Source organism: Chiloscyllium plagiosum, chromosome 28, assembly GCF_004010195.1.
Source record: "Chiloscyllium plagiosum isolate BGI_BamShark_2017 chromosome 28, ASM401019v2, whole genome shotgun sequence".
NCBI classification, from domain to species: domain Eukaryota; kingdom Metazoa; phylum Chordata; class Chondrichthyes; order Orectolobiformes; family Hemiscylliidae; genus Chiloscyllium; species Chiloscyllium plagiosum.
Window position 1 is genome coordinate 44,172,556 of NC_057737.1, and position 27,159 is coordinate 44,199,714.

Consider the following 27,159-nt stretch of genomic DNA (forward strand, 5'->3'; position numbering starts at 1 on the left):
GCAGATGCTGGAGATCAGAGCTGAAAATGTGTTGCTGGAAAAGCGCAGCAGGTCAGGCAGCATCCAGGGAACAGGAGAATCGATGTTTCGGGCATAAGCCCTTCTTCAGGACCCTGAAGAAGGGCTTATGCCCGAAATGTTGATTCTCCTGTTCCCTGGATGCTGCCAGACCTGCTGCGCTTTTCCAGCAACACATTTTCAGTTACCTTTTATCTTAGCCTGCTGGACACACTTTCCTCTTTCCTGAAGAAGGGCTTATGCCCGAAACGTCGATTCTCCTGTTCCTTGGATGCTGCCTGACCTGCTGCGCTTTTCAGCTCTAATCTCCAGCATCAGCTGTCCTCACTTTCTCCTTGAAGATTTATCAATTAACCCCATTATTGAAATAGCCAAATAGTTTGTGAGACCTAGTTTAATATTAAGCTGCAAAATTTTGTGATTTAATTTACAAAAATCACCAGGCATATTCAAATATCAATACAAATTGAACTATTCATAATTTTATTTACAATGAATGAAATATTAAGCCACATTTAAGAATTCCGCTGCCTAAGCTTAATTACTGTGGCTGGAACATTATAGCCTTAACGTCATGGACAATGGTGAGAAATTTGGAATAAAGCACAAGAAAACACCTATCTCAAGGTTGGGAGCAACCAGCTGCATTTTCTAACAGTGGTCTGGGCGACAAAACCAGATTCTCATTAGTCAGAGAAGAGATGCCTATTAAGGAGGACTAATGTTGTTTTGTGTACAAAAGGAGTTGTATCATTTTACTCAACTAATGTCCCAGCATTACGATAAACAATACAATATTTTTCATGATTTCCACAATAAGTTGCTCTTGTTTTATTAAATTTGCATTCCAATTTGATTTCTTGAAAACTTATTTTTCATCATCCAAATTTGATTCTGTGCGTTACTCTCAGACGTATGTGAAGAGCATTTGGTGGGATCCAAAGAAGTCTCCTTTCTCTGGGACCAAAATATCACCTTAATTTTCTTAAAAATATTATAAAGCAAAACCTATATAAAATAGACACCCACATGGTACAGACTTTGATTGAGACACATTGTAAAAAAAACAAGAGGTATTCCAAAACCATACAGGCTTCAGGAATTTGGAACTTTCAGTGCATCAAGCCTTCTTATACTTTAAAACACAGGATACAACTCTGCATCACACTTTAGAATGCTCTGAGTACACCCTGTACATGGGTGAAAATAATGATGACTAACGGCTTGCTAAATGATTTCTTTCTGTCTCTGCCAGCCTCAGAATTTTATTCTCACAGTTACAATGCAATTGTATTGTTAATACACAGCAAAGGATGCATAGGCACTCATTCCTACATCAGCTGGACAGGATTACATATGAACTCAGGTGTGCACACGTCTGACCTGAAATACTCCATTAATTTCAGTTCTTTCTTTTAAATTTATTTTTTTTCTAGTGATTGTTCTTCAATGCACATTTGTTTGTTAATTGCCCTTCAGTATCCACTTTATCAATGTGGTACAGGTAGCACGGTTTCTTCTGTCGGTAGGTATGTACTTTTTACATACAAGGCTCATCGCCCAATATTGTTACAACAACTTCACCTCCATGACCTTCAGATAACTGCCTTCCTTCAATTCGTCACATTATGCATCCCCAGTGTAATTCGCCCATCTTTTGTGACTGTGCCTTCAACTTTCTGTGCCTTAACCTCTGCTAAGTTCACTGCTAAAATCTATCATGTCACTTAACCTTATATTGCTTCACATAGGTTGGTGTGAAAAGTGTCTAAGCTCGTTCGGGTGCTTTTCTTGACACCAGTGCCATTATAATCCAAGGAGAAAGTGAGGTCTGCAGATGCTGGAGATCAGAGCTGAAAATGTGTTGCTGGAAAAGCGCAGCAGGTCAGGCAGCATCCAGGGAACAGGAGAATCGATGTTTCGGGCATAAGCCCTTCTTCAGGAAGGACTTATGCCCGAAACGTCGATTCTCCTGTTCCCTGGATGCTGCCTGACCTGCTGCGCTTTTCCAGCAACACATTTTCAGCCCATTATAATCCAAGTTGCAGTTTTACTTAGTACAGAAATTTGGAATGATAAAGAAAGCAGAGATGCAGCTACACTACCTGTTACTGGAATACGTTTAGAGCTGCCACTTAAATTGTAGCCATCCCTGTTCCACTGTAATCAGCACCATCCAGCAGTCAGTCAGTCCTTTGCATCTAAAAACCAGAAGAACAGCGGATGTTGTAAATCAGAAACAAAAACAGAAGTTGCTGGAAAAGCTCAGTAGGTCTGGCAGCATCTGTGAACATAAATCAGAGTAAATGGTTTGGGTCCAGTGACCCTTCCTCGGAACTCAGCATCAGTCCTTAGCATTTGTTTGGTGTCATGTTGAACATATGAATCAGCAATGAAGCTTCACTATAGTCACAGGACCACAAACCATTTTAAAGTGTTTTAGTCAGCTTTTGTCAACTATGTTCGTCAAATCTAGAAACTGGTGATGATAGTAAAATCAATAATGGTGTTACCATGCATGAAGCCTTGACCATCTATCTAGATTTCTCAATAATAAAACAATTGATTTTAGCTGTACAGTCCCCTCTATAGCAAACCCTGGTAATGTTTATAATCAATGAACTTTTGTGCTTGAAATTGAGCGAATTAAATATTGCTCTGAAATTATACCGCAATCTATGTAATATCCTAATCTAGATTGAAACCTTCCATGGAAAGATTTTACAATAATTTGTCACTTCATATAAACTTCCTGTCAATGATGACTTCGTCCTTTCATTTTATGTTTAACCAATGACAAAGTAGATGTCAAGATAGTTAATCACAAGACGACTGTTCAAGGCCATGCTACCTCAATGGTTATAAGTAGGGGTTTATCTCATTGACCAGCTAGGTATTAATCATAAGTACGGTTATCCAGTAGTGGCAACTTAACTCAATTACATGCTTGCTCAGTCCCATTGATTACTTACAAAATTATAGATAGCTGTGAATATAGCTACAAGAACACAATCCAATTGAAGTTCATATAACTGCAACATCAAAGCTCAAATGCTTTGCAAATGATACCTTATCACCTGATTACATATGCACTACAAATAGCCTGCATTTTGATGAAACCACAGCCCAGTTCTATCTTTTTTGGGCAAGACCAAATAATCTGGGCTTTCATGCAGGATGAAAGGTACATTGCAAATCCCCAAAAAAATCTGCAACATTTTGCTGTGTAATTTAGCAGGAGTCTGCCACCTTTTAAAGAGATTCATGCTGACCTGAGAAGACATTTCATTTCTCACATTTGTTCATATGCCAAGGCAGACGATCGTGGTGGATGGCTGCTTTTCAGACTGGAGCCTGTGACCAGTGGGATGCCACAAGGATCGGTGCTGGGTCCACTGCTTTTCGTCATTTATATAAATGATTTTGATGTGAACATAGGTGGTTTGGTTAGTAAGTTTGCAGATGACACCAAAATTGGAGGGGTAGTGGACAGCGAAAAAGTCACCTCAAAGTACAGCAGGATCTTGAACTCATGGGCCAATGGGCCGAGAAGTGGCAGATGGAGTTTAATTTAGATAAATGTGAGGTGATGCATTTTGGAAAGGCAAATCAGGGCAGGACTTATATACTTAATGGTAAGGTCCTGGGGAGTTTTCCGGAACAGAGAGACCTTGGAGTGTAGGCTCATTGTTCCTCGAAAGTGGAGTCTCAGGTATAGTGAAGATGGCATTTAGTATGATTTTCTTTACTGGCCAGAGCATTGAGCATAGGAGTTTGGTTAGGCCACTTTTGGAATATTTGTGCAATTCTGGTCTCCCTCCTATAGGAAGGATGTTGTGAAACTTGAAAGGGTTCAGAAAGGATTTACAAGGATGTTGCCAGGGTTGGAGGGTTTGACGTACAGGGAGAGGCTGCATAGGCTGGGGCTGTTTTCCCTGGAGTGTTGGAGGGTGAGGGGTGACCTTTAGAAGTTTATAACATCATGAGGAGCATGGATAGGGTAAATAATTAAAGTATTTTTCCCAGATTGGGGAAGTCCAGAACTAAAGGGCACAAGTTTAGGCTGAGAGGGGAAAAATTTAAAAGGGACCTAAGGGGCAACTTTTTCCCGCAAAGGGTGGTGCGTGTATGGAATGAGCTGCCAGAGGAGGTATTGGAGGTTGGTACAATTACAACATTTAAAAGGCATTTGGATGGGTATATGAATAGGAAGGGTTTACAGGGAAGTTGGTCAAGTGCTGGCACATGGGACTAGATTAGGTTGGGATATCTGGTCAGCACGGACGAATTGGAGTGAAGGGTCTGTTTCTGTGCTGTACATCCCTATGACTTTATGAATATGTTTGATTAACAACAATCTATCACAAGTTTATCAATTAATCAAGAATCAAATACCATTTACATAAATGTTTCATATTTCCAGTATTGTTTGCATGACAGAGCATTTCCTGAAAGGACAGGCTCTAATTTTTAGAAATTAGAACCAGTCCCAGAGTTCTGCAGGGATCGGCGCTGGGTCCACCTTGTCCAAAATGTACATAAACTATTTGGATGAGAATTTAGGAGGCATAGTTAGTATGTTTTCAGATGACACGAAAATTGGTGGTATAGTCAACAATGAAGAAGGTCATCCAAGATTACAAAGAGATCTTGATCAATTAGGCCAATGTGCTGAGGAGTGGCAGATGGAATTTAATTTGATAAAAGTGAGCTATTGCATTTTGGTAAAACAAACAAGGACAGGACTTATACAGTTAACGGTAGGGCCATGGGTAGTGTTGTCGAAAAGAGAGACCAAGGGGCTCAGGTAGATACTATTTGAAAGTTCAATCACAGGTAAACAGAGTGGTTTAGAAGGCACTTCGTTTGCCTTCATTGTTCAGACCATTGTGGCAATGCCGCTCCTTCAACAAGGTTATGTTGTCCTTGGCTTTCTTTAAAGGTCATAAAAGACACAGGCGCTGAAAAGTCTGGGGTTTCAGGGTAAATTTGATTATAGCTAACAGATACTGCCTCAGGCAGAAAGCTTTCTTTTCCTTAAAAAAAAAGCTTGTACAATGAAAGGAGAGTGGACAGCTCTCCCACCTCAGCTTTCCTCTGGTTTGGTTTGGTTTTTAGTAGTGGTGTTGAAAAAGCAGCTGGACCCAATGATGCAGGCCCAGGTTGGGACTCTCCTCTCTGACTTCTCTCCTCTAAGACCCTGTGCTTGATTCTATCTTTTGTGCTAAGGTATGTTTATGGGGATTATTACAAGTATTTGGAACAGCGTTATTAGGTCGAGATAATCTGTTGGGTTTTCGGATAGGTTAAGCTATTCTGCATTCTGTTCTCTTTCGTTTGTGTTTCATTCAGTAATTTTGTAAATAAATTCTGTTTTGTTTAAAACTAAGTGGGTTGACCAGCAGCATCACTCTTGGAATTTCCACATGACACCTGCTTAAAACAACTAGCAAAGTCAGGATCTGGGCTACTTCATTTAAACGTTTTGAGGGGTCTGGCCTGGTCCATAACATCATTGAGTGTAGGAGTTGGGACATTATGTTGAGGTTGTACAGGACATTGATGAGGCCACTTTTGGAATATTGTGTACAGTTCTAGTTTCCCTGCTATGGGAAGGATATTAAATTGCAGAGGGATCAGAAGAGATTTAGCAGGACGCTGCTGGGTCTGGAGGGTTTGAGTTATAAAGAAAGGCTGGGACCTTTTTCACTGAAGTGTATGAGGTTGAGGGATGACCTTACATGGAGGTTTATAAAATCATGATGGCCAGAGATAAAGTGTGGATGAGTTCAAAACTGTGGAGCATATATACAAGGTGAGAGGAGAAAGATTTAAATGGGACCTGAGGAATAACTTTTTCGGACAGAGTGTGGAATGAACTGCCTGAGAAAGTGGTAGATGCAAGTTCAGTTATGACATTTAAAAGACATTTGGATAGTTACATGAACAGGAAAGGTTTAGAGGGATATAGGCCAAATGCAGACTGTGGAGCTAGTTTATTAAATGTGGAGCTTGAAAAACAGAGCAGATCAGATCAGACAGCATCGGAGGAACAGTAAAGTCCTGATGAAGGATCCAACCCGAAACATCAACTTTCCTCCTCTCCCGATGCTGCCAGATCTGCTGTGCTCTTCTAGCTACACATTTTATCGACTCTGACTTCCAGCATCTGCAGTCCCTACCATCTTCAAATGGGACTGGTTTAGTTTGGGAAACTTGGTGAGCATGGATGAATTGGACTGAAGGGTCTGTTTCTGAGCTATATGAAGCTACGAATAGCTGCATTGATATTCAATCAACCAGAATAAAAATACAAAAATCAGCCCTCATTTCTTTAACATTTTTCTAGTTTTTTTCTTACAAACAGCAGTTATCATCAAAATAATGTACAGCATATACAGAGACAGTATACCTTAAAAATACAGCAAATGTTTTCAATCACAACTGACATTAGCAAGACATTTGAACAACATGGCTACCTGGAGTTATGTCAGTATTTTGTCAACTAAGATAAGACAATTCACCCAGGAGCAAAACACTGGAACAGGAAGCAGGACTCACATTTGTTTAAATTACTTGTGTTTTAGTAATCAAGGCTGGCACTCCAGTGTGGCACAGAGGGAGTACTGCACTTTGAGGCGCTACCTTTCAGGTGAGCCATGAAACAAATGATGTCTCACAAATTGGTGCCACAGTTTCTCTGTTACAACAGTGATCATACTGCTCAGAACTTTTAGATAAAACATACCATATAAATGCAAGCCTATTTTTAAAAAAAAATCCTAATACCTGTATAAACAGAAACTAACATATATCATTAAAAAATGCTGTCACAACTCATCCCCATATTATAATGCAAAAATTACATTGCATATATTCTTTATGTATGTCTTATTCAATTTTTGGGCCTGCATAAATTGAGAAACTGTTTCCAATAATCTTGGCATTTTGTGACTAAGGATGGTCATACAATGCAAAGGATTAACTTTTTTCATTGCTCGTAACATTTGCTAGCAGCCAAAACATTATGCTGGAATAGAACTACATCATAGGTTGCTAAAGGGTAAGTTTAGTAATTGAAAAAAAAGTTCAATCAGATAAGCTGTACCACAAATTTCTTGCATCAATCATGATCACTAGCTTTTTTTTGGAACCAGAGAGATCTATTCCACATATCAAAATGATTCAACCTACTAATTTTGTTCAGCCAATCATAGAGGTAAACATTTTCACAGCCATTTAGACAATCCACTTGATTGAATTCTTAATCAAATCATGAATTGGGATACTACCTCTTAAAAGTAATTTTGCAATGATGACCTGGATTTTGCAATCAGCTATGAAGTGACAGCAGTTGAAATTGATCTCGAAGAAAGCTTTCTATGATAATCTAGCAATTTGTGCAATGGTTTTCACCTCTGTTGTCATTAATTTGATTCTATTGCCAGCTTGAGGGAATTGCTGACGTTCAACAGCAGTATTGTCGAGCAAGTTAAGCCGTAAATCCCAAAAAATAATTTTCACAGAGAGCAAACTAGGAAGTAAATAACACTGATTATCCTTCACCTCATTGTCATTTTAGACAAGCAGATATAAAAGCTATGGAAAATAAACATAAGATTTAATTAGATCTTGAGATAAAAAATTATTAAACAATAGTGATATTGCTCTGATTGACAATGCTGGCACCTCGAGATATCTGCAGCCTCTGCCAGTTTCTGGCATATGGTAAGGGAAATTTGAGGTATTTTATTGCCACCAATCCTACTTTTGCAATGTTGTGTATAGCTCCTATATATTTATCAGTGGTAGAAGGAACAGCTTGAGTTGAAACAGAACAGGCACTTAACTTGGTTAATAATTTTTTTTGCACGATAGCAATATATATGGCTTACATTACTGGTCAGGCACAATTACAAAGGATACATGGAGCTGTATAAAATGCATCTGCTCCTGAGGAAGACTAGTGTATAAATTATTGTCTTCACCCAAAGACTGTGTGATAGCATCAAACTGAGTGGAACTAATACTACTACAATATTGACTGTTTCGGAATCACTACCTTATTCAACATCTCTCACCAGCCCTCCCAAGCTTTTTCCCCATATGTAATATTTAGAGCATCATGTTTATAACTATAACTACTGCAGCTGTGCCCAACTTCACAAATGGAGGTAATCTGGACATTTCACAAATTTTCCCAGAGTGCCCTCTCTTCAGACTTGAAAGAATGTCCTCTACTTGAGGACTGTTAACTTTGGGTTTGATCATTAAGTTTTTCTAACCCCTACATGTGGATCATCATATTTTAGTTATCCCATGTGCATGACGTAGTTCCTTGTTGTTGGTCCATTTCCTTATCTGGAATGCCCTCAATCTTGTGAATATCCTTTGCAGAGGAACTCACCTTTGGTAGTCAGGTAATTGCCCATAATAACATTTGGGATACTTTCAAATTCATGAATGTCCATCATGATTGACAGCTACTCTATTGAAACAAGTACTTTCTTTCGTGTCATCCCCTTGATTTCTGTACCAGGTAATATTCTTCTGATTGGAAGAGCTATTTTTCTTTTTGCAGCATTGTTGAGACCAGGCAATTTCTTCTTTTCGACCGGATCTATATCCATGGGAATTGGTCTGGCTCCTACAAAATCATATGCATTTCATCACCCTCAATTTGATGATCAGATTGGATGTCTTCAGTTGCTTCTTGTAGCTATTGGACTGGTGAAGTAGATTTTTTCAGACTCTTAGTCATATTACTAAAAGATTGCTGTTCACCTTTCATCATCTTTGACTGTCCTATCTGAACAACATCAACTAAGGATTCCTAACTAAGATCACATAGATTGTGCTGCTTACCCTGGCTCTTAGTATTTCTTCTTCCTGCAAACTTTGAGTTTTATCCTCTGATCAGCAATGACAGGAGTATTTCTCAGCCCTGTATAATCATAGATTTCACAAAGAATTATGAGATTTTCAAACTCTTTGCCATCTCCACATCCACAAATTATCTATAAGGTACACTGCAGAAATTCACCACACATCTTCAGACAACACTTTCCAAACCCATGACCAAGGACAAGGGCAGCACATATATGGGAATACCACCAACCTTCAAGTTCCCCTCACACCATCCTGATTTGGAAATATATCAATGCTCCTTCAGTGTCATTGGATGAAATTCTTGGAATTCCTTTCCTAATGCTTTGTAGTCTACCGACAGCACATGGCTTACAGCGGTTCAAGAAGGCAGCTCACCATCATCTTCTCAAGGAAAACAAGGAACAATATCCACAATTGAACAAAACTTAAATTGCTAGTCAGATATAATGAAGAAGTACTCTCGGGAGCTGTACAGAATCTATTTGTTCCCTTTGCAGAATAGCATAGAACTTATGTCTCCACCCAAAGACTGAGTGTGATATCATCAGATACAGTGGAGCACATTTTCTTAAGTAATGATTATTGTATTATTTCCTCTCCTCTTTTTGCTGCTTGATTATTTCATCATTTGGAATGATGTTAGTGTCTTCTACTTTGAAGACTGATGCAAAGTCTTTTTTCAACTCCTCTGCCATCTCCTTGTTTCCTATTGTTATTTCCCCAGTCTTGTTCTCTGAGGCCTATGTTCACTTTGGCTTCTATCTTTCTTCTTATATACTTAAAGAAGCTCTCATTGTCCATCTTGATGTTACTGGCAAATTTACCCGAAAAGATTATCTTCTCTCTACTATTTTTTAATCATCTTATGCTGGTTTTTAAAACTTTCTAAATCTTCTGGTTTCCATTAATCTTTGTCACTTTTTTTTTTAAACTTAATGCGATCCTTAACTTTACTGGTTGGCTTATCCCCTTCCTAGAATCCTTCCTTCTCATTGAGTTTTATTTTTGCTATGTGCCATGAACTATATTCTTAAATGTCTGCTACTGTTGCTCAGCTGTCTGTGGCTAAACCCTTTCCAGTTAACACTGTCCTCATTCCTTTGTAATCACTCTTATTTAGGGTTAGCACAGTTGTTTCATACCCAAGTTCCTTTTTCTCAAACTGAATGCTAAATTCTACCATGTTACAATCACTGTGTCCAAAAGGATATTTTACTCTGACACTGCCCCAAATAAATTCTGCCTCATAGTTTCCTCTGCCAATCTGATTATCCCAATCTATATGAAAATTAAAGTCACAATGATTATTGTATTGCCTTTTTTACATTCCCTCACTATAGCCTGATTTATTCCCTGTCCCACCATATGGCTAATGTTAAGGGGCCTATAATCTATCACTACTATTAGTATCTTCTTCCCCATTATTTATATTTCTTGCCTCTCCCCATATAGATTCTACATCTTCAAATCCTAAATCATTTCTAACTATTATACTTCGTCCATCATGTATTAACAATACTACCCCATCACCCTTCCTTTCTTGAAACAAACACAGAATGCCAGAAAAATTTAGCAGGTCTGGTAACATCTGTAGAGAGAGAAACAGAATAACATTTCCAGTTGAGTAAACCACATGGCACATTGGTTAGCAAGTTAGAAATGTTTGGAATTAACGGGTCCTTGGTGATATAGATTGGAAGTTGGCTAAAAGAAAGGAAACCGGGGGCAGTTTTAGATGGGCATTTCTCAGGCGGGAGACAAGTTAAAAGTAATGTTCTCCAGGGATCAGCGTAGGGACCTTTGTTTTTTCTGATATATATAATCAATTTGGAGATGGGTGTTCAGGGCAAAATCTCCAAATCTGTAGGTGATACTAAGCTAGGGAGGACAGTGAGTTGTGAGGATCATGCTCAGAGACTTCAGAAGGACATTGACAAGTTGGCCAAATGGACAGATACCTGCCACATGAATTTCAAAGCACAGAAATGTGAGGTAATGTATTGTGATAGAAGAAACGTGGAAAGACAAAACATGCTCAATGGGAAAACTTTGAGGGGAATACAGAATCAGAGGGAGCTTACAGTCCAAATGCACAATTCTCTGAAGATGTCCAGGCAAGTTGAAATATTTGTTCAGACGACATATAGGATCCTTGAGTTTGTCAATAGAGGCACAGAATATAAAAGCAAGGAAGTGATGCTACACCTAAACAAATCATTGGTTACACCACATTTGGGCATATTGTGTTCAGTTCTGGGTACCTTATTTGAATATTAAAGGATTTTAAAGACCTGGACAGAGTGCACAGGAGATTTCCCAGATGATACTAGAAATAAGGGATTTTAGATAAAATGAAAGATTATAGAAATTGGGCTTATTCTCTTTTAAGCACAGATTAAGAGGTTACCTTATTGAGGTGTTCAAAATTATGAATAGTTTTGACAGAGTAAAAAATGATATTTTGTTTCCACTAGTTGGTATGTCTCCAAGTATGAGTCACAATTTCAAGATTGTTAGAAAGTGAGCTGGCAGTGAGATGAGAAGTTTCTTTACTCAGAATTGTAAGGATTCAGGAAGTGCTGCCTGGGAGAGTCCTGGAGGCAGTTTTCATACAAGAGCTAGTTATACAGTTGGAAAGTGATTAATTTAGAGGAGATAGAGCTGGAGATTGGGGACTACCTGCATAGGTCTTTCAGGAGTTGGTACAAACACTGTGGGTCGAATGACCTTCTGTATTCTAATATTCTATGATTCTATGTGTGTCACTCCACAAATGCTGCCAGACTTGCTGGATTTCTCCAGCATTCTCTGTGCTTGTTTCAGACTTCCAGCAACCACAGTATTTTGCTTTTATTCAAGAATCCCTACATTGTGGAAGCAGGCCATTTGGCCTATCGAGTCCACACCGATCTTCAGAAGAACACCCCACTCACACCCACTTCCCTACCCTACCTCTGTAACCCTGCATTTCACGTGGCTAACCCACCTAGCCTGCACATCCCTGGACACCATGGGCAATTTAGCCTGGCCAATTCACCGAACCTGCACATTTCTGGATTGTGGAACGATACCAGAGAACCCAGAAGAAACTTGCACAGACACAGTGAGAACATGAAAACCTCACACAGACAATTGTCAGAGGGTAGAATTCAGCTTGGGTCTCTGGCTGTAAGGCTAACCACTGACCCACCATGCTGCCCCTCAAGTGGTTTTATTGGTTGATAATAGATCATTTTATAATTATTTTAGCCTTTATCTCTATCCATGTACAGTCCCAGTGGCCCTCCAGTCTTCCAGAAGCCTACATCCTTCACACTACCTTGCTGTTTTGTGTGTCTTAGCAACCATCAGGTTATTTCACTCTCTAATTCTCAAAGCTTAAATTTTTTGTTTAATAAACAAAACTTCACCTTTTCTCCACATTCACCCTCTGGCTAAAACATCCATATTGGGATATTTAGAGTCATAGAGATGTACAGCACAGAAACAGACACTTCAGTCCAACTCATCCATGCTGACCAGATATCCTAACCTAATCTAGTACCATTTGCCAGCACCCGGCCCATGTCCCTTTAAACACTACCTATTCATATACCCACCTAGACGCTGTAATTGTAAATGCTGTAATTGTACCAGCCTCCACCACTTCCTCTGGCAGCTCATTCCATACATGCACCACCCTCTGCATGAAAATGTTGCCCCTTAGGTCTCTTTTATATCTTTCCCCTCTCACCCTAAACCTATGCCTTCTAATTCTGGACTCCCCAACCACAGGGAAAAGATCTTGTCTATTTACCCTATCCATGGCCTTCATGATTTTATAAACTTCTATAACCACCCCTCAACCTCCAATGCTCCAGGGAAAACAGCCCCAGTCTATGCAGCCGTTCCCTATAGCTCAAACCCTCCAACCCTGGGAATATCCTTGCAAATCTTTTCTGAACCCTTTCACATTTCACAACATCCTCCAAATGCCTCCTTCACTATCCTATCTACCTGCGACTCTACTTTCAAGCTACTGTGAACCTGCACTCCAAGGTCTCTTTGTTCAGCAACTTTCCCTAGGACCTTACCATTAAGCGTATTGATTGTGCTCTGATTTGCTTTTCCAAAATGCAGCACCTCGCATTATCTCCATCTGCCACTCCTTAGCCCATTGACCCATCTGATCAAGATCCCATTGTGCTCTGAGGTAACCTTCTTTGCTATCCACTACACTTCCAATTTTGGTGTACAAACTTACTAACTATACCTCCTATGTTCACATCTAAATCGTTTATATAAATGACAAAAGGTAGTGGACCCAGCACCGATCCTTGTGGCACACCACTGGTCACAGGCCTCCAGTCTGTAAAGCAACCCTCCACGACCACCCTCTGTCTTCTACCTTCGAGCCAGTTCTGTACCCAAATGGCAAGTTCTCCCTGTATTCCATGAGATCTAATCTTGCTCACCAGTCTCCCATGAGGAATCTTGTCTGTCACCTTACTGAAGTCCATATAGATCACGTCCACCCGCTCTGACCTCATCAATCCTCTTTGTTACTTCTTCAAAAATCTCAATTAAGTTTGTGAGGCATGATTTCCCACACACAAAGCCATGCTGACTATTCCTAATCAGTCTCCAATATCCAGAGATACATGAACTCATACAGCAAAGGCAGTAACTATGCAGATTCACTGCTGTGTCAGTTAACAGTGCAGGTTTCTTTCTCTCTCTCCCTCACTGACCATGTGCTTGCTGCCTTTTGTCTGTCTTTCTCCATTTTAAAAGTGCGGTTGGTTTGACTTTTCTTCCCCAAAGTTCCAAAACAATGCAACAGCATATAAAACAGTTATTGCCGCTCCTGGGATTCGAGGAAATCACCTCAAATACCTAAAATACCTCAAAAAAGGAGGTGCTCTTACACCTTCAAATTTTCTTCCTGTCCTCCATCTTGGATTATCCAAATATTCCAACAGCTCGGATAAATCAGAACCGAAGATGAAAACAAAAAGCCCAGCAACTAAAAGAGCATCAAAAACTCAACACCTTATTTTGACCTACACCTTCATTTCAGAGAAATAAATTGACTCAACCAAGCAGATCATGAAGACAAAGTTAAGTTAGGTCTTAAATATTGTGAACTGCTGGATAGTTACATGTCCAAACATCTAGCTAGAAAAGGTGTTATAAAATGTCAGCTATTTAGGGGTTTAATCTTAAGTTAGAATTACCAGCTGTAACAAACAGGCCAGGATTTTCCTTTCTTTCTAACCATGTATGAAAGTGAGGGCATTACCTGGCAGCTAACAAGCTGCTTCCATTGATGAACTAACTCATAATTCATGATGATATATGCACTGCCCAGCTGGTGCCTCAACACTGATCTGTCAGGCAGCAGACCCTGCCAGTCAGAGGCTGGCAGCTTCTGAGTCAAGGGGCGTTGGTCCAGGTCTGCATATTTCTTCCTTCTCTCAGGTTAGGTGTGGCTAGGATGAGGTTATTAAGGTCAAAGGCCAGAGTAGGGTGTAGCTTTCAGAAGCCACCTTTTTGACTGCCATCCATGCCTCCAAATGCCCTTAGATTGGTATAATTGGTGACACCTCCCACACTTGGTAGGCAGGTCATTCTTTAGTTTCCCAGTCAGGTAACTAGCCAACTATCCCTTCTGAGAGATGGGCAATCAGTAGGTAGCAACATGAAACCCTTAAACGGTCATTTAAGGGCCTGAATATTCAACTGGTGGAGCAACTTCAATGGGGCAAGAACAGATCTAACCTAAAAAGGTTGGAACTGAAGGTTGCTGAGAAAAACAACAGCTGAACGGGGACTACCTTCAAAAAGGGCACACTCAAGGTATACTACCTCAAAGGGAAAGATGGGACAACAAATCTAGAACTCTCTGGATAACAAAGGAGATAGAAATTAAGTTAAAAATAGGTGTCACGTGAGAAGTAAGCTGGATACAGAAGATCAAGAAGTGAGGTGAAAAGACAAATAAGATAAGCAAAGAGGGATTTATCAAAAGGACTGGCAATTAACATCAAAAGAAATCTCAAAGTCTTCTATAAATACATTAACAATAAGAAAGGTAAAAAGCGCAGTGGGGCTGAATAAGGTCTAAAAAGGGCATTCATACATGGAGACAAGAGGCACAGCTGAGGCACCCATGAGGCACAGGCCATAATGACAGAGAAGGAAATTTTGAATAATGGAATTATTTAAAATCAATATGGAAGAAGTGTAGAATAAGCAATTGATAACATACCAAGAACAGATAATGTGCATCCAAGGATAACAAAAGAAGTGAATGTGGGAAATTACAAAGACACTGGCAATTACCTTTCAATTTTTCTTGAATTAGGGGGCAGTGATAGAGGACTGAAGAATTGCAAATTACACCTTGTACCTTCCATCACTTTATTGATGATCGGGAGTAGACTGATGGAAGCAATAATCAGCTGGGTTCAATTTCACTTGCTTTTTCTGTATATTCCTGGGCAATTTTCCACAATGTTGGGTAGATGTAGTGTTGTAGCCATATTGGAACATTTTGGGATTACCACTGACAAGAATCTGAAGTGGATTAGCGACATAAATACTGTAGCAAGCAAGAGACAAGCAATCCTGCAGTAAATAACTCATCTCTTGACTTCCCAAATCACTGTCTACAAGGCACAAGTCAGGAATATGATGAAATTCTTCCAACATGCCTGGATGACAGCAGTTCCAATAACATTCAAGAAGCTTAACACCATCCAGATTAAAATAGATCACTGGATTCACTCTCTCCACCACTGACTCTCAGCAGCAGCAGTGTGTACAATCCACAAGATGCATTGCAGCAACTCACCAAGAATCCCTAGATTACAGCAATCATTCCCACAATCACTACCATCGAAAAGGACAAGGGCAGCAGATATATGAAAACATTACCCTTGCAACTTTCCCTCCAAGCCACTCAACACTCTGGCTTGGAAATATCTTGAAAATTTATGATGAAGGGCTTTTGCCTGAAACGTCAATTTTCCTGCTCCTCAGATGCTACTTGACCTGCTGTGTTTTTCCAGCAGCACACTCTTGACTCTAATCTCCAGCATCTGCAGTACTCACTTTCACCTTGGAAATTTCTTGCCATTTCTTTAATATCACGGGTTAAAATCCTGGAACTCCCTCCCTAACAAATCATCAATCTAAATTTAATTTCAACCAATAAATAGTTATCTAAAGTTCTTTATCGAGAAAGGTTCCCCACCAAGTAATTTTTAGCTCCCTAAATTACAAAAAAAATCAAATAATCTAACTGGTAATTATAGGGAGCATTTAAACAAGCTGATCCACAAACCATTTTTTTGTAATAAGGATATTAAAGACTAGTGCTATGGAGAGTATTTATCAAAATTAATCTTCTTAAAATCATCCCGAGACTAAATATATTTTTACATGAAAACTAAAGTTAAGTGTAATCTAACATAATCATCAATAATTCTGTACAAGGGGGTTGAGCAGAGGATGTCATTAAATGTACAGCTCTTTCAGTTAGTCAGCACATGCAATCGGGGAGAATGCCCTCATTCTGTGTTACAACACTCCATATTTACTTGGAAGCCACTAATTGCAAAAGTTAAGTAGACGAGCTGTCTCTTTATTCAGATATGCTTGTGATTCAGTCATGTGAGAAACAAAGCTCATTCACTTCAATAATTTCAGTTCGAGACAAGATCTGAAGCAATCAGTATGTTTATTATACGCTTGCAAGCATGGTGCCTGAAGTAAGGCACACAGTGTTTAGCAAGTACATATCTTATATAGAATTCACTACTCCCAACCCGGTGCCCATTACTATTGTTTATCCCTTGCCTCATCTGGCCTTGTGCATAACAAAGTACAAGTTTTACTCGGCCATTTCACCACATCCTGCTGTGGCCCATTGTTAGGTATATCCTTTTTCACGATTATCTACTTCCTCCATCTGTGCCATTTCCTCCCTTTCCCCAACCATATTGATCCTTATGACCTTTTAATTGGGGTTTGTTTTTGTGTTTTTGCAAAAGTGGGAAACAGATGCTAATAAATATTGCTTGTACGAGCATATCTGGCTTAACCTACATCCTCACAGCACTTTACCTATTTGTTTACCATTGTTTGCAGGCACATTTCATTCTTGTATGCACATTTTAGCTAATACAAAAACAATTATATATTTCCTCCACATAGTTTTCATTCTTGTTGACTCAGCTCTTGGTTGAAACAATTATACACTGGTGTGAGTGCATTTACCTTGCATAAGTAATTATGATTGCAGAAGTAACACTACTTTACCTATATCCTACAGTCAGCTATTTTTTTCTTGATGTTTGGCAGTCTCAGACCATGCTGCCTTTGAGCCAAAACTAAACTGTCATGCTTTAGCTTCAGGGAGCATTTTTCTATTTGACCAAAAGCAGATGCAGGCAAGAGGATGGCATTAATTTGAGAATGGCTTGCCTATTCTTGCTGATATTAATACTGATATTAGCCAAGTTCTCAAATCAGCTACCACAATGTTTTATCTTTACACGGATTTTCTGTGCATTATTTTTAGTTTACCTAATTGAATAGAGGTATCTGAATTCTAACTAGTGATTCATCTGCCACCCAAAACTTTAGCAATCCATTTCTTAAAGCTGAGTAAAAATTATTTGAATTTTGTGTGAATGAGGGTTTGGTGAGAACTGATATTAATGTGATTGCTTTATTAACACTGATATTAATGTTCTTATAATTTACCAGTGCATAATTGTTTATTTGGATCACCGAAATTTGTTGGTACCAGCAATTGTTTTAACTGGCAACCATATTTAACAAAAGAAAAAGAAGCAAGACGGTAAAGTTTGTTTTTAACCACAGTAAGTTACGATAATCAAGAATGTATTGACTTAAAGATAATTTTCAAAAAGTTATTAGATAAATACTGAAAAGAAAAGAAAATGAAAAAGAGTAGGAGATTGAGATTAGCAGGCTGGCTCTTACAAAGATCAGATATCTGTACAAATGACCTCCTTAGTACCTTATGATTCTACAATTAATGTGTACTTAAATTAACAGGAATTTGATTTATATATAATAAACATTTCAGAAGATCATTGGTGAGAGTTCATCTACGTAATGGAGCCAAAATGGCCTCAAAACATCCAAACATTGAGCAAAGTTGCGAGTTCCTTGCAAAAAGTGTAAGAAACAGTTTGCTAAATATGCAAAACTGTTAATTCTCACTTAACGCACCATCTGCGGCTAGCAATGAGTTCAATCCTGCTTGAGGGTTCTAAAGTCAGAGCCCAGAAACATTACTAGAGTGGTCATTTCAGTAACTGCGATCCAACAAACCAAATGTTGCTGTGATAAACTGGCTACTGAGTATTTTATATTGTAGATACAACTACAGCAAGGTATACACTCGTCTGATTTATTTTTGATACCCCAAATAGCTATTAAGCAATGGTCAAAAGCTGCTAGAGAGATTGGTTGCAATATTTTGTAAAGAAGATCAATAGAATTGAAGCACAGGAGGATAATCGAGAATGAAATACATTGGAAGTTCACATAATAGGCAAAACCTCCTTTGGTGTAGTTTTCACTAACTGAGTAACTGCAGTTTCACACCATTAAAATAAAGATGATGAACAGACACAGTTTCTGCCAACTCTATACTCGAAACTGAGGACTGCAGTTATCTCATCACAAAACATTATGGTCCATAAGTTACTGTCAGAAGAAATACAAGGCTAAAAGCATTCATGCATAAATTTGCTGCAAGGGCAATTGCATTGTGAAGCACATAAATCCAAAAGGTGCTATCTGAGATAAGTTCCTGCACTACTAATTTTGTGGAAAAATCAACTCAGTGTCTGGTTCATCACTAAAATTCACTAAGCAGTGTAAAATTGCTGTGTTTGTACAGTAGACACAAAGTTATCTCTTGACAGAATATCTGGGCTGGTCAGAAGTGACACTAAGACACTGCTACTATTTTGGAGCTGTTTAAGATCAATGCATATTTAATTAAGAAGCAAATTACTGCAGATGCTGGAATCTATACTGAAAACAAAAAATGCTGGAGATCACAGCAGGTCAGGCAGCACGCATAGAGGGAAAGCAATTTAACGTTTTGAGTCTGGATGACTCTTCATCAGAGCCTGACCTGCTGTAATCACCAGCATTTTTTGTTTTCAGCATATGTAATTAGCTAGGATACTTTCAATAATGTGCTGATTGTTAATTACTGACAATGAATCACACTGGCAAATAAATTCCAAATGTAGAATGTCATTCCTTCAAGTTTCAACTGTTGTTTAATATTTTAAAAATGTGAACTTTTTGGTACTTAATCTATTCCCATAAATGAAAGCAAGTACTACAGATGCTAGAAATCTTATATCAAAAGAGAATATGCTGGAAATACTCAACAGGTCTGGCAGCATCTGTGGACAAACCAGAGATAATGTTTCAAGTCATGATAATTCTTCATCAGTTCTGTCTGACATGCTGAGTATTTCCAACATTTCCTATCTTTCCCATGTATGATTCTTTCCTCGGTATCTGATTGAAATTAAATTTACTCACTCCAATTTGCATTTTCTTATCAGGCACTGGTAATTTCACAACCATTTGCTATGAATTGGTATCAATTGGGGTGATAGACAGCTGTTTGCCTTCACCTCCCAAGTTCACTCGTTGACCAAATCAGCTTGTACAATTAGGTACATGGCAGGTACTCATGCGACTCAGCCAATGTTGTCTATCTCATACGCTGCAGGCAAGGATGCCCTGAGGCATGGTACATTGGTGAGACCAAACAGAGGCTACGGCAATGGATGAATACACCGCACAACAATCAACAAACAGGAGCGTTCCCTCCCAGTCGGAGAATACTTCAGCGGTCCGGGACATTCGACCTTCGGGTGACTGTCCTCCAAGGATTACAGGATAGGCAACAACAACAATTGGCCAAGCAGAGGCTGATAGCCAAGTTCAGTACCCATGGGGATATCCTCAACCGGGAACTTGGGTTCATGTCACACTACTGGTATTTTACTTTGCTCAAAAACTGCATGAATCTATGTAAGGTTCTGTAAATCCATTTTTTAGATTAGAATCAGTCTGACCATTGTGGCACAGACAGCCTCACAGAGAGCTAACACCTTCAATACCTTATTCGGGCTGACATGACACCAATTGTTAAAGTTCACTTGAGAATGTAACTTTTAAAAAACTTTTTGCGATTTACATATGAAAGAACTGAAACCAACATGGTCATTCTAAAAGATGACCGACTTAACAAATAATCTGGGTCTTTTTCAATATATCATTTCAGTTACATCGCACTGTAAACTTTTGCTATAAGTTCTGTGTCTTACAATCTTATTCTCCACAACCACCTGAAGGAGCAGCGCTCCAAAAGCTAGAGTTTCCAAATAAACCTGGACTATAACCTGGTGTTGTGTGATTTTTAACTTTGTACATCCTAGTCCAACACCAGCATCTCCAAATCATTATCTGGGTTGACAATCCAGCAATATCACCACTAGGCCATTGCCTCCCCTCAAATTCCTATTGACTTCAGCTTTGCCAATGTTCCTTGATGCCACATTCAGTCAAATCTGGCCTTGTTGTCAACTGCAGTCATTCTCAATACATTTCTGGAATTCTCATAATGGCAGGTATGCTGTTAGTGGGGTACTGGGTGGATCAGGGTTTGGGCCCGATGTCATCAATACTTTGGATGTAGGAAGTAAACATGACTTTCCCAAGTTCACAGATGACACAAAGCTAGGTGGGAATCTATGCTGTGAAGATGATGCAAAGTGATTTTAAGAGAATTTAGAAAGGTTTCATAACTAGGCAAGAACATACTATATGGAATATAATGTGAAGTCTTTCTTCAGTGCTTAAAGATTTAAAAAGTGATGTATAAAAAAGGACTTGACGTCCTCACCAAGGAGTCTTTAAAGGCTAACATGCAGGTGCAGAAGGTATTTAGGAAAATAAATTAGCTTTTATTGCAAAAAGATTTGAGTATAGCAGTAGCAAAGTCTTACATCAACTGTATAAAAGCTTTGTTGGATTGCATATGGAGTACTGTGCACTGTTTTAGTCTCTTTACCTTAGCAAGGATATCATTGGTATTGAGTGAGCACAAAAATGGTTTACGAGTCTGTTCGTTTACTCCCAAACAAAGGCAAGACTGCCCTCTGAAGAGAGATTGGGAAAATTGGGCCAGTGTTCTCTAGAGTTTCAAAGAATTAGTGGTGATGTCATAATCTTACAAAATACAGTAAAAGACAGGTTAGACGTGGACAAGACGTTTTCCATCGTAAGCAAGTCCAGAATGAGGGAGACCAAATTCCTGATGCCTCACTCAGTCACTTGAGACCAAACAGATGAGTTTTTTTTAAGGTTGTGAATCTTTGAACTTCTATATGCCAAAGGGCTGTGAAAACTCAGTCATTGAGTAAAATAGATATTGACAAACTTCTAAATATTAATGATACAAAAAGATATGGAGATGGAGTGGGAATAGGTCAATAAAATAGATTATCAGCTATAATCACATTGAATGGAGCAAGCTTGACAGAATGAATTGTCTACTCATCTTTCTGTCTTCCTATATTTCACCAACACTCCCTGTGCCACTTTCCCCTTCAACATCATATCCAGAAGCTTTGACAAGATGATAAGCACACTAACTACAATTGGATTCATGGTATAGATAACCTCATGGCCAGATAATTGTCAAAGCTGCTCAGACACAGCGGTTGCAAGTGGGAACCGCGCAGAATCCAACACAACTGACTCTGGGAATTGCATTGGACATCTGATGGGTAATTCCTTTGCATCTGCAGAATCTTCTTAAAGTCAAAATTTCTGACTCAGTGAAGCTTAATAGTTAGCGAGGGAACAGATAGAGGATTAAAAATTACTCTCCCTTGATTCAACAGTTAGAGAGAGGTGATAGGCAGAAGTGGGTACTGCGGATGCTGGAAGTCACAGTCGAGGTTAGAGTGGTGCTGGAAAAGCACAGCAGGTCAGGCAGCATCCAAGGAGCAGGAAAATCGACGTTTTGGGCAAAAGCCCTTCATCCTCGGCTGGCCAGACGCCAGCACACCACCCCAGACAGGACTTATGCCATTCCCCGGGACCAAAACTTTTTCTGCCTGGCCTACCCTAAGCATTTATTCAGTCAGCTTGCATCTTAACCAGCTGTTCACCTGCCATCCCAACCTTACGCTTCCTTGAAACACATTCTCTTTCACATGAAATGTCATGGTTGTTGATTGTGCTGCTGTCAAATTAAGCCATAGGCTGCTGTAAAAAGGAATGCAATTTCTACAAAGATTTTATGCACTTCTGAATGTATGACTTCATGTTTAGGTTTGTAACAGGAGGCCCGGCCCAGGAATCTCCCTACCTGTCAGTCAGGAGGCCTGGATTCAAGACCGATCTGCTTCAGAGGGGCACAATAAGTATCTATAAGCTCATTCAGAAGTCAGTCCCATTTTGCTCTTTTGTAATAGGCTCTAGTATCGTAACCAGAGAATGGTGACATCATTGCGCTCACAGTATTTGATCTCATACATCCAAGCTGACCTGTGTTCCAAAGCATTCAATCTGCATTCCAAACCATTACTTCAGTCATGATTTGAAGATGCCTGTGTTGGACTGGGGTGTACAATGTTAAAAATCAGACAACACCAGGTTATAGTCTAACAGGCTTAATTGGAAGCACTAACTTTCGGAGTGATGCTCCTTCATCAGATGGTTAAGCAGTGCTCTGAAAGCTAGTGCTTCCATATAAACCTGTTGGACTATAACCTGATGTTGTGTGATTTTTAACTCATTAATTCAGTCATTGTTTGACATCTAATTATGATCAACTGAAATTGTTATAATATAGCATTCCAAATATATCAATGGCAAACATTTATTTTCCTATAAGATGCTCGGCATTATTCAACTGAAATCACTGAAATCAACTGACTAGTAATTAAACTGAAACAAAGTTATGCAAAATTCCTCAGCTTGGAAGCAATGAAGAGAAGTAAGAAACTCCGAGATGATAATTTGCCAAGTCTCAGCTGCAAGTGTGATTGTTAATTGATTAGTGATTATTATCAACTTACTGGTATTAGCTATTTTGTTATTATAATTACTATTATCAGTTATAATGTAATATAGTTTTATTATATATTATTATAAAGTTCAATCCTACTATCTTCCTGTGCACTCCCCATCCTCTCTTTTCTCTTTCCCATATTGCAATCTCCCTGTACGCCCATCCACTCACTCCATAGTCTCCCCACTCGCTTTATAATGCGCCCTCCCTTTATAATGACCAGTCTCCTCAAACCCTAATCTCTGCATCAGAGTCGAAAAGTGTGATGATGGAATAGCACAACCAGTCAGGTAGCATCCAAGGATCAGGAGAATCGACGTTTCAAGCATAAGCCCTTCATCAGGAATCAGCCCTATATCCAGCACCACACTCTTCAACTCTGATCTCCAGCATCTGCAGTCCTCACGTTCTCCTAATCTCTGCATCACCCTCCCACACCCGCACATCCATGTCCATCCCCTTTCCTCAACCACAGTCCCAACCCTCCCATTCCAACATTCTCCTCTCATTTGCCCAGCCTCTCTTCAATCACCTGCTCACCTCGGCACTGCCTCATCCTCCTTCTGCTCATGCACTACCATCTCTGCCCCTCTCTCACCCTCCATCCCCATCATTTCTTAGCTCTTCTTCACTCCATCCCTCATACTCACTCAGCTTTTCTCTTTGTCTCCTCATCAAGCTTCCTCTTCTCTGTTCACCCCTCATCACATCCTCTATGATCAGGTTAAATGTTGTCTGGAAATGAAAGTCATGTTGAAAATGTGTTCCAGTTCAATCTGTCATAGAATCGATGATCATGGACGGGCGACAGTGAGTCAAAAAGGTCCATTGGGGCCAGGTGGGGTGGGGCTGACAATGGCTAGGCTTTCCCATTGTAGACCAGCTCTCCCATATGGCTTGGACTTGAGCTTCCAAAGGGGTAGAAGAGATATGGGGCATGGAGAGTGGAGGTGTAGTCCCAAGATGGTGTGCAGTCTCAAGGTCAAGGTTCCTTGAGAGGAAGGAGGAGTCGGGCACGCAGGCCCAATTGGCAATGTTTCTGGTAGGTTGAGGGGGCATTAACACTATGTTTTTACCTCTTTCTTCTATGGCCCAATTCGGTTTAAACTGCGCTGGGACTTCTGGCTTTCTTGGGTAGTATCACAAGCTAGCAGAACCACACCCTGTACCAGGTGGCGGAGTGATGCAGGCCCAGAGCAGGTTTCCTGGAGGTGTCCCTGCAGATGTCACACTGCTGAGTCAACACAAAGATGCTGGAGCATGCTCAGGAGGAAGGACAACATGCCAGTTAGAATAGAAGGAATCAGAGGAAAACTCCAAAAATGCACTGTATTCCAAGAAAGCTAAATCAAGGGACAAAGATGGTGGGAAAATAAGTACAATAACTATTTGAGAAAAGAAATTAGGAAAACTACTGGGGCTAAAGGCTGACATGTTTCCTGGGCTTAATGTGTTTCATTCTAAGATACTAAAGGAAGTAACTACAGAGATAGCAGATGCACAGCTAGTAGCCTTCCAAGGATCCTTAGATTCTGGAAGAGTCCCAGACAACAGGAAAAATGCCAATGTAACACCCTTATTCAAAAAAGGACAGATAGAGGTAAAAAAAGGCTGTAGGCAATAAGCTTGACATTCGATATTCAGCAGGATTTGGAGTCAATTATAAAGGATGTATAAGCATTTGAAAATACATATTATAATCAAGCAGGGTCAGCATGTCTTCATGAAGGGGAAATTATGCTTGTCAAATTTGTTAGTGTTTTTTGAGAAGTAATACATTTGAATTTCAAAAAGACATTCAATAAAGTAGTACACATAATCCTGTGATATTGGTGGTAGTATATTAGCATGGATAGGTCATTGGCTAACTAACAGAAGAGTTGGGATAAAAGGGCATAATGTGGAGAAGCTGGTGTTCGACTGGGGTGGACAAAGTTAAAAATCACACATCAGGTGATAGTCCAACAGATTTATTTTGAAGCAGTAGCTTTGGGACTGCCGCTCCTTCTTCAGGTGATTGTGGAGTAGGACCATAAAACACAGAATTTATAGCAAATGATAACAAATTTTAAGACTTTCCTCTTTTCGAATGGGTTACAGATTTCGGTTCATTAATCTGTAAATTCCAGAACTTCTTTTAAGTCACTTTCTCAAGATAATTTAAAGTTTTATATTTAAAAAAGTGACATCTCAGCTCAGACAATGCCTTAAAGGTGTGAGGATAAAAGGGGACATTTTCAGGAGCGCCATAATTAATTACAATACACATCATTAAATTGGGTGACAGAAGTGAACCAAGTTTGTTGATGAGACAAAAATAAGGGGGAAGGCAAGTTGGTGAGGATGAAACAAAAGGTCTACAGAAGGATACAGATTATGTGAATGGGCAAGAACTTGGTAGATGGAATATAACACAGTAAAATGGGCAGCTATACGTTTGGGTTTAAAGAACAGAGGAGGTGAATATTATTTAAATGGAGAAACTGTGAAGAAAGCCAAGGGATTAGAGGGACTTTCGGCATGAATTGCAAAAAGCTATCATCCATATTCAGTGGCCATTAGGAAAGGTAAGTGGAATATAAAAACATGGAAGTCTTGCTAAAACTCTCCAAGGTACATTGAGAATATTTGAACAATTCTGGCCACTGTATCTAAAGATACTGGCCAAGGCACATTTAGAAAACTATGAACAGTTCTGGACACAGTATCTAAAGAAAGATATACTGGCATTGCAGGCTGTCCAGGAAAGGCTACTAGGTTGATCCCAGGTTTGGAGCGATTGTCTAATTAGGGGAGGTTAAGGTTAGGCTTGTAATCATTGGAGTTTAGAGCAATGAGAGACAACCTGATTGGAAAACACAAAATTCTTAGGGAGTTTGACAGGATAGATGCAGAGGGATTGCTACACCTTGTGGGAGTGTCAAGGGCACAGTGTATAATCTCAAAGTGAGGGCTTACCCATTTAAGACAGAGTGGAGTTTCTTCTCTCAAAGGTAGTGAATCTGTGAAATTTGTTACTGTAAGATCAGCATTAAGTATATTCAGGGCTGTGATAGATTTCTAATTCATAAGTGATTCAAAGGTTATTCAAAACCTGCTTCTACTCCTATGTCTAATTGTCTTATGAGGTAAGATTTGTTTATTTATATCCATTTTATAACCTGTAAAATGTTGCATGTTATGCTTATATGCCTGCATACACAAATTTAACAAGCTGTGATTACTTTGATTGTTTTTGATCAGACTCATTCCAAATTACACCAATTAATTTCAATTGATGCACCGATAGAGTAACATCACATTCAGTAATCAATGTCAACATTTTTTCATAGGGATATTCATAGAGTAGAATTCCTACAGTGTGGAAAGACACCATTTGGCCATCGAGTCTGCAATGACCCTCCAAAGAGCACTCCACTCAGACCCAGACACCCTCCCTATCCCTGTAACCCCATATTTACAATGGCTAATCCACCTAGCTTGATTATCTCTGGACACTATGGACAATTGAGCATGGCAATCCACCCAACCTGCACATCTTTGGAGTGTGAAAGGAAACCAGAGCACCTGGTAGAAACCCACACAGATACAGGGAGAATATACAAACTCCACACACAGTCACCACAGGCTAGAATCGAACCTGGATCCTTGGTGCTATGAGGCAGCAGTGTTAACCAATGAGCCACTGTGCTACTCATGTAGCAGATATTGCGTAGTATAAACACTTCCATGGAATTCCACAGAATTTAACACAGAAATTGGTCATTCAGTCCAGTTGGTCCAAGCTGGTGTTTTTGTTCCAAATCTCCGCTCGACCATATATTTTATCAAGTTAAAAATCACACAACACCAGATCATAGTCCAACAGGTTTATTTGGAAGTACTAGCTTTCAGAGCATTGCTCCTTCATCAGGTAACGAGTGGGGCAGGATCATAAGACAAAATTCTGTGACTTATGATCCTGCCCCACTAGATACCTGATGAAGAATTCTGGATTAGTGGTGCTGGAAGAGCACAGCAGTTCAGGCAGCATCCGAGGAGCAGTAAAATCAACGTTTCGGGCAAAAGCCCTTCATCAGGAATAAAGGCAGAGAGCTTGAAGGGTGGTGAGATAAACT

General features: G+C 39.5%; 1 protein-coding gene across 6 annotated transcripts in view; it reads right to left on the reverse strand.

Annotated features, from left to right (window-relative positions):
* Window positions 1–27,159, reverse strand: part of srrm3 (serine/arginine repetitive matrix 3) — a 772,181-nt gene that overhangs the window by 697,188 nt on the left and 47,834 nt on the right. For 5 of the 6 annotated variants that reach the window (XM_043718791.1, XM_043718787.1, XM_043718788.1 and 2 more), the window contains one exon: window positions 2,124–2,219. The exons of the other annotated variant lie outside the window; for it this stretch is intronic. The gene's annotated coding sequence lies outside the window, so the exon portion shown is untranslated. The remainder of the gene's footprint in view (window positions 1–2,123; window positions 2,220–27,159) is intronic. 6 annotated transcript variants of the gene reach the window in all.